This window comes from Pavona decussata, unplaced genomic scaffold (assembly GCF_977016875.1).
Source record: "Pavona decussata unplaced genomic scaffold, jaPavDecu1.1 SCAFFOLD_102, whole genome shotgun sequence".
Lineage (NCBI taxonomy): Eukaryota > Metazoa > Cnidaria > Anthozoa > Scleractinia > Agariciidae > Pavona > Pavona decussata.
In genome coordinates, this window is record NW_028145517.1 from 8,602,725 (window position 1) to 8,618,254 (window position 15,530).

Genomic DNA, 15,530 nt, shown 5'->3' on the forward strand with positions numbered 1-15,530 from the left:
ATAAGACAAAAATCTATAATCTATGGTATAAGGATGAAAATTAGGCCAAAACCATAGTCTATTGTGTTAGTATGAAAAATTAGGCCAAACACCAATATGTATAGTATTAGGATGAAAACTAGACCGAAGATCAAAGTGTGTAGAATTAGGATGAAAATTAGGCCAAAATGCATAGCCTATAACATTAGGATAAAAATTAGGCCAAAATGCATAGTCTATAGTACAAGGATAAAAATTAGGCCAAAATACATAGTCTATAGTACAAGGATGAAAATTAGGCCAAAATACATAGTCTATAGTACAAGGATGAAAATTAGGCCAAAATGCATAGTCTATAGCATTAGGATGAAAATTAGGCCAAAATGCATAGTCTATAGTACAAGGATAAAAATTAGGCCAAAATGCATAGTCTATAGCATTAGGATGAAAATTAGGCCAAAATGCATAGTCTATAGTATTAGGATGAAAATTAGGCCAAAATGCATAGCCTATAGCATAAGGATGAAAATTAGGCCAAAATGCATAGCCTATAGCATTAGGATGAAAATTAGGACTGGAATCAGAGTCTACAGTATTAGGATGGAAACAAGACAGAAAATCTATAGTCTATAGTATTTGGATGAAAATAAGACAAAAATCTAGTGTATAGTATCAGGATGAAACTTAGGCCAAAAATCATGATAGTGTATAGTATTAGGTTGAAAATTAGGCCAAAAACCATAGTCTATAGTATTACGACGAAAATTACGACAAAAGTCAGAGTGCATAGTATTAGTAGAGAAATACAATACCGCGCAAATGTAAGTTGACAGTCCCTCGAAATTCGAACTTCGCGACTCGATCCTCGATCCTTGAAACTTGAAAGCTTTGAGTATCAAGGCTCGAGTTAAGTGCATCAAGTATCGAGTCGAGTTTCAAGGCAGGGAAACAAAGAACTTTTTGCGTGATTAGTTTTTCACGTCTTATTTGAGGCCACAGTTCAGTTCCTTTTTACAGGAACCAACTCTGCGAGGCAGCCAACTGTGTTTTGTTTTTGTTGGAGCGATGTCTGCACGTGTATGCTCGAGCTGGAAAGAGTTAGCTCTCCAAGCATTTTCTTGGTTCCTTGTCGACTACAACTGAAAGTATTGTGCATTTTTAATCAAGGAAATGCTGTGTTCGAAGTTTTGAGTCAAAAGATTAAATTTCAAGTACAATCAAGCATAATTATGTGCAGCATACTGGTTTAGCGAGCAATGGCGCGTGTTGTGAAACTGGGTTTAGTGAGCAAGTAATCCAGTCATCTGTCAGGAAGACACAGTTACAATCCAAAATCAGTTGATTGAAAATGAAGAAAACGTGACATTGCCTTTTGAGATGATCTCAATAATATTTATGCAAATTTGTAACGCCATGCCGAAGATGTAAACATTCAGGGCGGCTTTCAAAGTTTACTCAAAGGCAAGCGAACGGCCATGTGGAACTTTCCCCGGTTCCTTGCGGAATTCTACTGTAAATGTCGTGCGCTGTTAAATAAGGAAATGTTTTCAAAGTTTTCATTCGAAAGATCCAAGTACAATCAAGTGCGCAGCAAAGATATTTCAGAAGCAATTGTGTTATATTCCACGAAAAAGCCATCTTGTAGTTTACACTGTAGTTTAGCTTGCTTCATTGAGTCTGAAGTTTGATTAAAAAGAATTGGTGTAGAATATGACAAATTTAAGCATGTTTTAATTTCACAACAACGACAAACGGATGTTTTAAAAATAATACGCGGGAGGCAGAAACGCGCCAAAACAGATTTATTGAACAGTCACTGCCGCTGATTTGATTTATTTCAACTTTCAACCAAACTAAAAAAAAGTCTGCATGCAAAAGCCATGCGAAAATCACTTTTGTTCTCTCTTATTGTTTGAGGTTCGAGAAATTAATTGTTTCCTCAAAATCTGCCATCAGGATCCTTGAAAAATTCTTCGAGTGTCTCGATACTCAAAATTCGAGCCTTGATACTCGATTCTCGATAGCTTCGAGGATCGAGTTTCCATATACTATACACTCTAATTTTTGCCCTTAATTTCATCGTAATGCTATAGACTATCGTTTTTGTACTAATTTTCATCTTTATACTGTACACTCTGGATTTTCACCGAATTTTCAGAGTAATACTATACGCTATGGTTTTTGGCCTAATTCCCATTCTAATACTATGGACTATTGGTTTTAGCCTAATTTCCATACTAACAGTATATGCTCTGATTTTTGGCCCAATTTTCTTCATAATACTGTACACCATGGTTTTGGGCCTAATTATGGTCCTAATAGTATAGACTGGATTTTGGCCTATTGTTCATACTAATACTATACACTCTGATTTTTCACCTTATTTTCAACATAATACTTAGACTATCGTTTTTGGCCTAATTTTCACCCTAATACTATATACTCTGGTTTTTGACTGTCAACTTACGTTTGCACAGTACTGTAAGGCCAAATACATAGCCTATAGTGAATCAGGGTGAAAATTAGGCCAAAATCCATCAAAATGACAATTCATCCCAAAACCAGTCTATAGTATTAGGATAAAACTTAGAAAAGTCATCATACACTCGACTCCCGATAACTCAAACCCTTGCTAACTGGAACCTCGTGCTAACTCAAACTACTTTTCCTTTCCCTTCAGGTCATCTTCTATATAATTTTACCCGCAATAATTTGAATTCCCAATAACATAACTTAGAACTTTTCTCAATTTCCCTTGAAGGTTAGAGTTATGGGGAGTCGACTGAATTTCAGTATCCCTCTTTAGAAATAATTGTCATTACAGTCTGAACTTGATATTTATTGTTCGTTCTCAGAGTTTCTTGTATATTGCTGTAACTTATGGCTAAGAATTAAGGGCTTGGTGAAACAGAGATGCGTGACTTAGCCTTCTAATCCAAATTGCCTCAAGCAGTCTTCATTTTGGGTTGCAGTTCTACATTCGAGGAATTGGCTCATTTTTGCATTTACTTGACCAAAGAAATTATTAAATTATCTAAATTCTTCTCTGCTGAAAACAGCTATTATGGAACAATTCAGGTTTCAAGGTCAAATTGTCACTTATGCCTCTTCCATCAAACCCAAGGTTGTTAGCCTCAAGTTATGACCATTTTAAAAACTAAGCTGTTGTCAACTTCTAATTTAATTCTGTATTTGAAAAGTGTAATGTTAAGGAGTGATTCCCATGAAAACTCGATTTTCAAATTTTTTGTTGGAATTGTGAATCTTATGTTAGAATAAATTTTGTTTTGTCAAAATTTCACAGAACAATTTTTTTCTAACGTAACATGTACAGCTTGAACACAAAATTTGAAAATTCAATTTTGACTGGAATCATGCTCTATATAAAGTGGGCCAAGTTTTCACTTTTTAACATGTAATTGTCATATTTTGCTGTTAATAAAAAATCCATTCAATGTTGTGAGTTTTTGGTTGTTAGATTTTGATTTTCCCTGTGTACTCAGAGTATGATATGGAGTATGCAATAGAGATGAGATAGAGATGGAATACGTTAACAAAATGACATGCATGACGTAGAATCATGAAATATGCATGAAGGATGCCGTCATAGCTCATTTACATATATGAATATTCATAGGCATCAGACTAAGATTCAGATTCAGAATCGGGTTTAAAATTGATTCTGGTATTGAATCTGATTCCGATTCTCCGCCAATAGACTCAGAATCGGATTCGGTATCAGAATCAAGTTTAAACCTGATTCTGAATCTGAATCTTAGTCTAATGCCTATAAATATTCATATATGTAAATGAGCTATGATGTCATCCTTCATGCATATTTCATTAATTACATCATTGATGAATTCAAATTTATTCTGATATCACCCATATTGAATATTGATCGAAATTTAATTTATTCCAAGACTCACATAACTACAGTAACCAACACCAGTTGCACACTATTTAGTAGTCTTTATTGATTTTCACTCTTTACAAAGTAATACTTAGCTTTCATTTTCTACAGTTTAATACACCATAACTCTATTTCCATTTCCATTTTAAAAATAAGTACATATAAATGAAACAATTTAGATAAAAATAAAGACAAGTTCAGAAACGAATCTGCCATATTAAAAATAAAAATTACAAAATTTCATAGAGATCTAATCCCATGATGTACAATATACAATTTTACAAATGATGGTTATCTAGATGCCATACATTCCCTAGGAAAAATTACTTCTTTATGAAACTACATTTTGCTAAATTCAATAAACTTCTTTCTGAACACATTATTCTCATTATAATAGTAAACCCTCTACTTTTCGGCCTAATTTTAAACTAATACTATATACTCTAAATTCTGGCCAAATTTTCCTCCTAATACTAAACAATAATTTTCATCGCAACACCATAGACCATTGTTTTTGACTAATTTTCATACTAATACTACAGATGTATTTGCACTATACTTGTACAATACACTCTGATTTTTGGTCTACTTTTCATCCTTATGCTATAGATTATGGTTTTTTGCCTAATTCTCATCCTGATACTATACGCTCTGATTTTCAGCCTGATTTTAATCCGTCTACTATACATTCTGATTTTTGGCCTAATTTTCACCCTAATACTATATACTCTGGTTTTTGGCCTAATTTTCATCATAATTCTATAGACTACGGTTTTTGGCCTAATTCTCGTCCTAATAGTATAGACTATGGATTTTTGCCTATTTTTCATAATACTATACACTCAGATCTTTGGCCTTATTTTCATCATAATACTATAGACTATCATTTTGTGGCCTAATTTTCTCCCTTATACTATATACTCTGGTTTTTGGCCTAATTTTTGTCGTAATACTATACACTACGGTTTTTCTAATTTTCATCCTAATATTAAAGACTGGATTTTTGTCTAATTTTCATACTAATACTATACGCTCTGATTTTGTACCTCATTTTAATCTGTCTACTACACACTCTGGTTTTTGGCCTAATTTTCGTTGTAATACTATAGACTATGGCTTTTGGCCTAATTTTCATTGTAATACTATAGACTATGGCTTCTGGCCTAATTTTCGTTGTAATACTAGACTATGGCTTTTGGCTTAATTTTCATCGTAATAGTATAGGCTGTCATTTTTGGACTTATTTCCATACCAATACTACACACTCTGATTTTTGGCTAAATTTTTATCCTAATACTATAGACTGGATTTTGGACTAATTTTCATCCTTATACTATACACTGGATTTTCAACTAATTTTCACAGTAATACTATACGTTATGGCTTTTGGCCTTATTCCCATCCTAATACTATATACCAATGTATTTTGCCCTAATTTTCATACTAACAGTATATGCTCTGATTTTTGGCCTAATTTTCATCGTAATACTGTACAATATGGTTTTTGGCCTAATTCTCGTCCTAATAGTATAGACTATGGATTTTGCCCTTATTTTTATACTAATACCATACATTGGGGATTTTTGGCCTTATTTTCATCGTAATACTATAGACTATAGTGTCTGGCCTAATTTTCACCCTAGTACTATATACTCTGGTTTTTGGCCTAATTTTCGTCGTAAGACTATACACTACAGTTTTTGGCCTAATTTTCATCGTAACACTATAGGCTATTGTTTCTGGACTAATTTTCATACTTATACTATACACTCTAATTTTTGCCCTAAATTTCATCGTAACACTATAGACTATCGTTTTTGGCCTAATTTTCACCCTAACACCATATACTCTGGTTTTAGCCTAATTTTTGTCGTAATACTATACACTACAGTTTTTGGCCTAATTTTCATCGTAACACTATAGGCCATTGTTTCTGGGCTTATAACATAGAGGGCAAAATTACTGAATGCTGATTGGTCGAAACCTAGGGCATTTTTAGTTAATTTTTGCTTTCAACGAGGGCAAAATTACTCACTCCTGATTGGTCTAGCACTGAAAATACTTGCTCCTGATTGGCTGAGCACGCCGTTTCTACATTTAGTTGGTTTCTTCATTTTGTGCAGCAAGAACAACGCCATCTTTCAGGTTCTTTGGAGTTTTAAGCCGGGTTGTTCGTGCCAAAAGACTTGGAAATCAAGTGCTACAGCTAAAAGGAAATTCCTGAAGGCGAACTTTCGTTTCTTAGAAGAAACAGCAAAAGATTATTTGTGTCAAAAGTTAAAACTTGATCGGATTTGTTTGGTTGAAAAACTGAAATCATTCGTGGACGAGGGGCCCGCAACCAAGTGCTTTCAAGTGCTACGGCTTCTTCCAACAAACAATAACTGAACAATAATAACAGTGCCCGGCTCAGTTTTTATGGTAGGAAGAAGCAGGTCAAATTCAGTGGAACAAATTACTCTGCAAGTTCTTTCTTTACACCCATGGTTAGTATTTTTATCGGTCTGTGTGTTCGTGTGTTTTTCAGTGCAGCTACAGGAGAATTTGTTTTATTCTCGTTAGTTTGCTCATGAATTAAACTTGTATTTTCTCTCAATTACATGTTATAATAATCAACTTTTCTCGTTTTGTCTGATTTTTAAGTTAAGAGACGAGTGAACTGTTTGTTTGTTTTGCTCACTGGTGAGTGTTTTTACACCAGGCCGGCCTGGCTGATTGTTTTATATTTATGAAGCGCCTTGATAGTTTTAAGAAAATTTTGCTCTTTATGTTATAAACACGTAATCGCAATGAGTCCTCGTAGAATTAAGGATTAATTTTCACTTGTATTTTCAAAGTTTTCGCAAATTGCCCAGGTGGCGCAGCGACGAGGGCAATTTGCGAACAATTTGAAAATACGCTTGAAAATTAATCCTTAATTCTACTCGGCCTCATGCGATTACATATACTAATTTTCATACTTATACTATACACTCTAATTTTTGCCCTAAATTTCATCGTAATACTATAGACTATCATTTTTGGACTAATTTATATCCTTATACTATACACTCTGGATTTTCACCTAATTTTCAGAGTAATACTATACGCTATGGTTTTTGGCCTAATTCCCATTCTAATACTATGGACTATTGGTTTTAGCCTAATTTTCATACTACCAGTATATGCTCTGATTTTTGGCCTAATTTTCATCCTAATACTATATCCCTTTGTTTTTGGCCTAATGTTCGTTGTAATACTATACACTACAGTTTTTTGGCCTAATTTTCATAGTACCACTATAGGCTATCGTTTCTGGGCTAATTTTCATACTAATACTATACACTCTAATTTTTGCCCTAATTTTCATCGTAATACTATAGACTACAATTGGACCTCTATTAAGCGGCCACCTATTAAGCGGCCACCCTCCATTAAGCGGCCACTTTCCAAAGTCCCGAATTATTTTTTTGTCAGTTAAGTGCTGTATTTGATACCTCTATTCAACAGCCAACCTCTATTAAGCGGCCAGTTTTCAAAGTCCCCAGGGTGGCCGCCTAATAGAGGTCCGACTGTATCGTCTTTGGACTATTTTTCATCCTTACACTATACACTCTGGATTTTCAACTAATTTTCAGAGTAATACTATACACTATTGTTTTTGGCCTGATTATTGGTTTTGGCTTAATTTTCATCCTAATACCATATACTATGTATTTCGCCCTAATTTTCATTCGAATAGTATATGCTCTGATTTTTGGCCTAATTTTCGTTGTAATACTATAGACTATGGTGTCGGACCCGAAATGGGGTTCCTGTGGTGCGAGTGTGACGTAAGCCGAACCGGTCAGGACCGGTTTTGGCACTAGAACACGAGGAGTAAAAGAGCGAGCGATCTTGTGAGTACGAGCGAGTTTATCAAACGAGAAACGAATAAATTTTGTTGAAATCATCGCAACAAAAGGTGGCGACCCTGCCAGGACACCTGTGATTCGAGAAAGTAACAGCGAGCGGCGAGAAGTGAGCAACGAGAGAAATTTTTCATGTAAACACAGCGAAGAAACACCGAAGTCAACAACATGAGTGCCGAAGGCGAAATCAAAACAATGCAGGAGAAGATTCAAGGTAAACTGAAAATGCTTGAATTTACAGCGGGAGATACAGCGAAAGTAATCGAGACCGGAGACCTGAAGACAATTGAGAGGCATGGAAGCGCATTGGAGCACGTTATTGACAAAACACATCAGCTCAAATTGGAAGTTCAGGAGTTGCGTATTGAAAGTGGGAATGACCCTGTAGAGGTCAGACTTTGGACCGAAACTTTAGATAGCCAAATCAGTAAATTTGAGGGAATTCTTAAAGAAGTGGAATATGTAGCTGCCGGTATTAGATCAATCGAAGAGGGAAAACGCGAGGAAGAGAAACGGAAACGGAATTTGGAGGAAAAGATCCAGCTTGAAAAGGCTAAACACGAAGCGCGAGCGAGTCTTGAGAAAACGGCGAAGGCATTCACGGAGGAATCTGGGAATTTGAGCAGTGTCGGAGCGAAATTGCCAAAACTAGAGATAACTAAATTTCAAGGGACTTTCCTGGATTGGATGAGGTTTTGGAATCAATTCGAAACTGAAATCGACAAGGCTAAACTAACTCAAGTTGCTAAGTTTTCTTACCTGAAGGAGTTACTAGTATCCAGTGTCCGCGCGTCCATTGACGGACTCCCTTTCACGACGGAGGGTTACGAAAGGGCCAAAGCTATATTGAAAACCAAGTATGGTAAACCCAGTGAGGTAGCAAACGCACATATGCAATGCATAATTGGATTATCCACAGTTCATGGTGGACACCCAGCAAAAATCCATGATTTCTACGAGAAGCTAACAAGTCACATACAAGTGCTAGAGACCATGGGCAAGGTTAACGAAATAGGAGGGTTTGTGCGTGCGACGCTTGATAAATTACCTGGAATCAGAGCGGATCTGGTACGTCTAGACGATAACTGGCAAGAGTGGGGATTTGCAGAGCTAATCGAATCCCTGAGGAAGTGGTGTGACCGTAACCCTATTGTCAGCGAAAACCTTAAACCTGAACCGCCAAAGCCTGACCTGCGAAGTCGTTATCCTCCGAACCGTGACCCGCGAAATCGCTTCCAAGCAAGGAAAAATCCTGCTTACCAGACCAAAGATGAGAGTGCGAAGGTGGGGCGTAACTGCATCTATTGTAATGGCGAGGATCACAGCTCCACCCAGTGCAAGAAAGTCCCTGGCTTGCACCAGCGCAGGCAGATCTTGAGTGACAAGAAACTATGCTTCAACTGTACAGGAACAAGACATCAAGCACGGGAGTGCCACAGCAAGTACACTTGTCAACATTGCGGTGGCAGACATCACACGTCTATTTGTGACAGGCTGCCTAGCAACAGTCAAATGATGTTGGCAACTGGTGAGGGTTCTGTTATTTATCCGGTGGTAGTGGTGTTCGTCGATGGGATCAAATGCAGAGCATTACTAGACACAGGTGCGGGTAGCTCTTATGCGTCAGCGGCTCTGATTGAACGGCTTAACAAGCGACCAACTCATATCGAACGTAGACAGATTGACATGATGCTTTGCTCGACAGTTCAAAAGGTACAAGGGTATTCAGTAACGGTTAAAAGTGTTGATGGGAAGTTTGAGATGATGACGAAGATCAATAAGGTGGACAAGGGTGTTCTACTCACAGTCCCAAATCCAAATTATGGAGAACTGATCAGCAAGTATCGTCACCTGCAGGGAGTGGTCATGGATGACGATGACAAGAAGAGTGAGTTACCCATTCATGTAATACTCGGCGCCAGCGAGTACTCAAGGATCAAAACTGAGACGAAACCTAGAATTGGTCAGCCGTCTGAGCCCATTGCTGAGTTCACTATGCTGGGGTGGACGATGATGTCCACAGGGAGAGAAGCCGCGCTATCCAACGTTTATTTGACGAAAACATCGGCAGCGGACTACGAACAACTCTGCTCTTTAGATGTTTTAGGACTCGCAGATAGACCAGAAGCAGACCAGCAAAACGTGTTTGCCGAATTCTCTGAGCAACTGAACCGAAGTGACGAAGGTTGGTACGAATCGGGTTTGCTATGGAAGCCGGGTCACGATCACCTGCAATCGAACGAACGCGGAAGTATCAGGAGACTACAAGGTCTAGTGAGGAAGTTGCAGAGAGAGCCTGGTCTGATAGACAAGTACGATGAGATCATCCAAGAGCAACTCACTGAAGGGATAGTTGAGAGAGTTGTAGACGAGCCAAACGAGAGAGTATTTTACATCCCTCACAAACCTGTGAAAAAGGAAACTGCCGTGACCACAAAACTCAGAATTGTATTTGACGCATCGGCTAAGCCAAGTGAAGATAGTCCGTCGTTAAACGAGTGTTTAGAAACGGGGCCTCCCTTGCAGAATCTGTTGTGGAACGTTCTTGTGCGAAATCGCCTAAAGCCAGTAGCCTTAGCAGCTGACATCAAACAAGCCTTCTTACAAGTACGCATAAGACCTGAAGACCGGGATGCACTACGTTTCCACTGGCTCAAGAACAAGGACCCTTCAGTTATTGAAGCCTTGAGATTCACGCGAGCGCTCTTCGGGTTGGTCCAGTCGCCATTCTTGTTGGCGGGAACACTAAAGTTGCACTTGCAAAGCCTAAGAGAGAAATACCCAGTGGAGGTAGACGAGATCTTGAGGAGTCTATACGTTGATGACGTCATCACGGGGGGCAACACCAAAGAAGAGGTTCAGGACCTGAAGAAGACGATCATATCAGTGTTTGGGGATGCTAAGTTTACCATGCACAAGTGGAACTCCAACGAGCCTCAGCTAGAGAGTGAGAATGTTGTTCCGGTGCACGAGCCTCAGCTAGACGGTGAGAATGGGGTGCCTGTTGATGAACAGCAGAGTTACGCAAAGCAACAGTTGGGAGTTAAGGAAGGTGAATCCAAGATATTAGGTTTGCCGTGGAACAAGAGAGAGGACACAATTGCAGTGACTTTCCCTGAGGAACCTGTTGATAACACTAAGAGAGGAATGCTACGATTCTTAGCTGCGGTGTACGACCCGCTTGGTGTAGCGTCGCCCACAACATTAGTGGGAAAGCTTCTATACCGCGAAGTATGCGACAGTCGACTACCGTGGGATGAGAAACTGTCAGACAGAATTGGACAACAGTGGCTGAAGTTTGTGAGGAGCCTCCCCAACAAGGTTGAAGTACTGCGGAGCATACCAAGGTTCAAGGAGCCGATCGAAGGAGTCCAGTTGCATGTATTTGGTGACACAAGTGGTGTTGGTACATCAGCGGCCGTCTATGCAGTGATTACGCAAGCCTCCGGGGTGAGCAAGGGCTTAATAGCAGCAAAGTCAAGATTGGCAAAGAAGAATCTTACAATTCCAAGATTGGAGCTTGTGTCCGCTCACATGGCCGCTAACCTGGTGGAGAACGTGAGAGTCGCACTTGAAGGATATCCAATCAAGTCAGTCCATGGGTGGAGTGACAGTACTGTCGCACTCCACTGGATCAAGGGGGGAGGTACTTACAAACAGTTTGTGGCCAACAGAGTCCGCAAGATCAACGACAAAGATTACATTGAATGGAGACATGTCGACTCCAAACACAACCCAGCCGACATAGGAAGCAGAGGCTGCAAGGCAGATCAGCTGTGTAATGTGTGGTTGCCGGGACCACAATGGTTGTCCAAGCCAGAGGAGTGGCCGGGAGACGTAGTGACAGAGCCTAACAAAGAAACGGAAGCAGAAGCCAAGCTTACTAAGGAGGTGTTTGCAGTGGCAGTGGAGGCGAGGGACGACTTCGATGAAGTGCTGGAAAGGCATACCTTCTGGCGAACGATCAGAATCAGTGCATGGGTCATGAGATTCCTTCAAAATTGCCGGAACAAGAAGTGGAACCGAGTAAGCGGACCCTTGACAACAGCTGAGACGGAGATACAGGTCAAGTGGTGGATAAGGCGGGAGCAGCAGAGACACAGTGTAACAGACAAGTTTCTGGAAGACCAAGAAAGGCTCAACCTTCAGAAGAATGACCAAGGAATCTATATGTGCAGAGGAAGAATTCAAGGACATTATCCGGTGTATTTGCCACCCAGGGTAGTCTTATCAGAAAAAATGGTGCAAGACGCCCACATCTTGACGCTACACGGGGGAGTCGGCCTAACGATGGCGCATGTGAGACAAGAGTATTGGATTCCCCGTCTCCCGCAACTGGCGAAGAACGTGATTAACCACTGCTATGGGTGTAAGAAGTTCCATGTGACAAAGCTCCAAAATCCACCGCCTGGAAACTTACCAGTGGATCGTACAGAGGGGACATTTCCGTTCCAAGTAGTAGGGGTGGACTACGCCGGGCCCATAACTTACAAGATTTCGAAGAAGAAAGAAGGCAAGGCATACATTTTACTGTTCGCATGCAGTTTAACGAGAGCGGTCCATATAGAGTTACTAACTGACCAGACCACTGCTGGTTTCATCAGGTGTTTGAAACATTTCATTGCGAGACGGGGGAGGCCTACGAAGATTTATTCGGACAATGGAAGAAGTTTTGTGGCTGCATCCAGGTGGCTCAAGAGTGTTATGAGGGAGGAGAAATTGCAAGACTATCTGGCCCACCACAACATCCTTTGGCAGTTTAACCTCGCCAGAGCCCCATGGTGGGGGGGTCAATTTGAACGGTTGGTTGGAGTTGTAAAACAGTCATTTTACAAATCTATGGGACGAGCATACCTGACATTCGGAGAGCTTGAAGAAGTTGCGCTTGAGGTGGAGGTGGCCGTCAATAACCGCCCGTTATCCTATGTTGAAGATGATGTTGAACTTCCGGTGCTAACGCCAAACATCATGATGCACAGGCTACCTAACCTCCTGCCAGAGGAGGATGCAGAGTCAGTGGAGGATGTGGAGCTACGTAAGAGGACAAGATACCTCCGTCGCTGCAAGGACATTCTGTGGTCAAGGTGGACTACAGAATACATCAGGAGTTTGAGGGAGAGACACAATCTCAAACACAAGACCAAGGTGCTGACACTGAAAGTTGGAGATGTGGTGCTAATTCAGAGTGAGGAGCGCAACCGTGGAAAGTGGAACATTGGAGTTGTAGTGAAACTCATCAAGGGGCGTGACGGCGTCGTCCGAGCAGCGAGGTTGAGAGCGGGGAAGTCCTACTTGGAGCGAGCAATCCAACAGCTATGTCCTATGGAGCTGTCGTGCGACGTACGGGACACACAGTTGAGAAACTCGGTGCAGCTTAATCCTCGAGCCAGAGAGTTCGCCCCTAGGCGGGCTGCTGTAGCTGCGGCGAAGCGGATCAGAGAGATTGCAGAGCAAGGGGACAAGTGAACAGACCCAGGGACTTGCGGAGTCACGAACTATTAGAACTCTTTAAAACTGTTGCTGTTATATAAGCATGGAGCTGTGTGATTATATTTGCTCCACTTGCGTGTATCAAATAGGGGGAGAGTGTCGGACCCGAAATGGGGTTCCTGTGGTGCGAGTGTGACGTAAGCCGAACCGGTCAGGACCGGTTTTGGCACTAGAACACGAGGAGTAAAAGAGCGAGCGATCTTGTGAGTACGAGCGAGTTTATCAAACGAGAAACGAATAAATTTTGTTGAAATCATCGCAACAATGGGTTTTGACCTAATTTTCGTTGTAATACTATAGACTATGGGTTTTGGCCTAATTGTCATCCTTATAGCATAGACTGTATTTTGGCCTAATTTTCATACTAATAGCATACGCTCTGATTTTTGCCCTAATTTAAATCGTAGTACTGTACAGTATGGTTTTTGGTGTAATTCTCGTACTAACAATATAGACTATGGATTTTGGCTTTATTTTCATACTAATCCTATAGGCTATCGTTTCTGGACTAATTTTCATCCTAATCCTATAGGCTATTGTTCTTGGACTAATTTTCATCCTAATACTATACACTCTGGCTGTTTGCCTAATTTTCATCGTAATATTATAGGCTATAGTATAGGCTCTGATTTTTGGTCTAATTTTCCTACTAATAGTATATGCTTTGATTCTTGGCCTAATTTTCGTTGTAATACTATACACTATGGTGTTATTGCCTAACTCTCGTCCTTAAAATAAAGCATTTTTTCGTGGTTATTAATATAGACTATGGATTTTGGCCTAATTTTCATGGTAATACAAGACACTATATGTTTTGGTCTAATTTTGATCCTAATATTACAGACTATGTATTTTCGTTTAATTTTCATACTAATGGTATATGCTCTGATTTTTGGCCTAATTTTGGTCGTAATAGTTAACAATTGTTCACCGAAGTGGAGGTAAATATCCACCACTTTCACCGACACTGAGTTGAATAATTGTTTTAGTATATACCACACAACCTGAATAACAAGCGGGCCAAAAAATTGCTTTATTTTTGACAGTATACCGACAAATCTCATGTGCCGCAAGGAAAGCGATTTCTTATTGTACAAAGTTCTGTCTCATTTTCTTGCGAACAATTAATTTAAAAACTTTTTGAGGCACTTGTTTTGTTGCTAAGGTGTCATTTACTTCAATAAATATTGTTGTGAAATTCGTTTTCATTTTGAAACCATGCTACAAATTATTAGATGTTTCATTGCAATTATAGTGCTTGGCAGTTTTCGGAGACAAGGCATTGTAGTTTCATTTTTCACCTTAGAATATGAGGTTTCTGATAACTAAGGATTTGGAAAAACATTTCAGAATAAAAAGTAGCAATATTAAAACATGACGTTTCGGCGACGACATGTCACCATTATCAAATGTAAATTATAATAAGATCGGTAACGTTATATAAAGAAAGGAAGGTGTGAAATTACATTAGAATAAAATGAGATGGAGTAAAACAAAAGAATGTGTAAAATTAAATGAACAGTTTTGCTGGTATGGAGTGTTTTTGAGTGTTAAGAGTCGGTCTCTTTTTCCTTATTAGAAGCATCTCGTAAAGGCACTCGAATTTCCCGTGCATTTCTTTGGGATGGCAAACTGCTCGTGAAGATTGTTTAGTCTTTGATTGTGTTGGTCCTTAAGATGTTTGCCGATGATGGAATACTTGTGCTCCTCAATGCGAAGGTGGCGGTGACGGCTTGTGTAGCCTATATAATTCGCATCACATGAATTGCATTTAAACTCATACACAACGCCTTGTTGATTTACCAATGAGGGCTTTGTTTCCGTGACTTTCAGATCCTCCGAGATTTTCCTACTTGTAAACACTGGTTGTAGAACACGATAGATTTTCTTTCCAAGATCGCTTAGTTGTCTACGCACAGAGTCAGCGGATTTCTGATCTTTTAAAGGCAAGATGATTCGTACCGGGCTGTCGCCTGGTTCAATTTGGTTTTGGTTCTGGTCTTGGGAAGCGTGGAAACTCTTGAAAATAGAGTCAATAAGTTTCTCACAAACGTACCTTTAGAAGAAACTATCCAGATTTTAGCAAAGAAAGCATGCAATGGTAACTGGTTTAACAACACACACAACCTTAACATCTATGACGGCAACCTAACCGAGCTGCTCACAATCGCAACTAAAGATCAGCTTTTCCAGTTTACCAGAACCAAAACCAAATTGAGCCAGTCGACAGTCCTGTACGAATCATCTTGCCTTTTAAA

At 39.6% G+C, this 15,530-nt stretch overlaps 2 long non-coding RNA genes across 4 annotated transcripts in view; one reads left to right on the top strand and one right to left on the bottom strand.

Annotated features, from left to right (window-relative positions):
* LOC146472111 (uncharacterized) overlaps positions 1 to 3,478 on the top strand; it is a 28,772-nt gene extending 25,294 nt beyond the window's left edge. For both annotated transcript variants that reach the window (XR_014866771.1, XR_014866772.1), the window contains exon 5: positions 2,660 to 3,478. This is a non-coding gene — a long non-coding RNA (uncharacterized LOC146472111). The remainder of the gene's footprint in view (positions 1 to 2,659) is intronic.
* A 352-nt stretch (positions 3,479 to 3,830) lies between these two features.
* On the bottom strand, positions 3,831 to 15,142 carry LOC146472112 (uncharacterized). Of its 2 annotated transcripts, XR_014866775.1 has the most exons (4): positions 13,549 to 15,142; positions 7,477 to 7,633; positions 5,080 to 7,284; positions 3,831 to 5,034 (listed from the first exon to the last, which is right to left on the bottom strand). It is a non-coding gene; the product is annotated as an uncharacterized LOC146472112 (long non-coding RNA). The 2 variants fall into 2 exon arrangements; XR_014866774.1 differs by having other exon boundaries at positions 3,831 to 7,284; positions 13,549 to 13,682.
* Between the last annotated feature and the right edge of the window lie 388 nt (positions 15,143 to 15,530).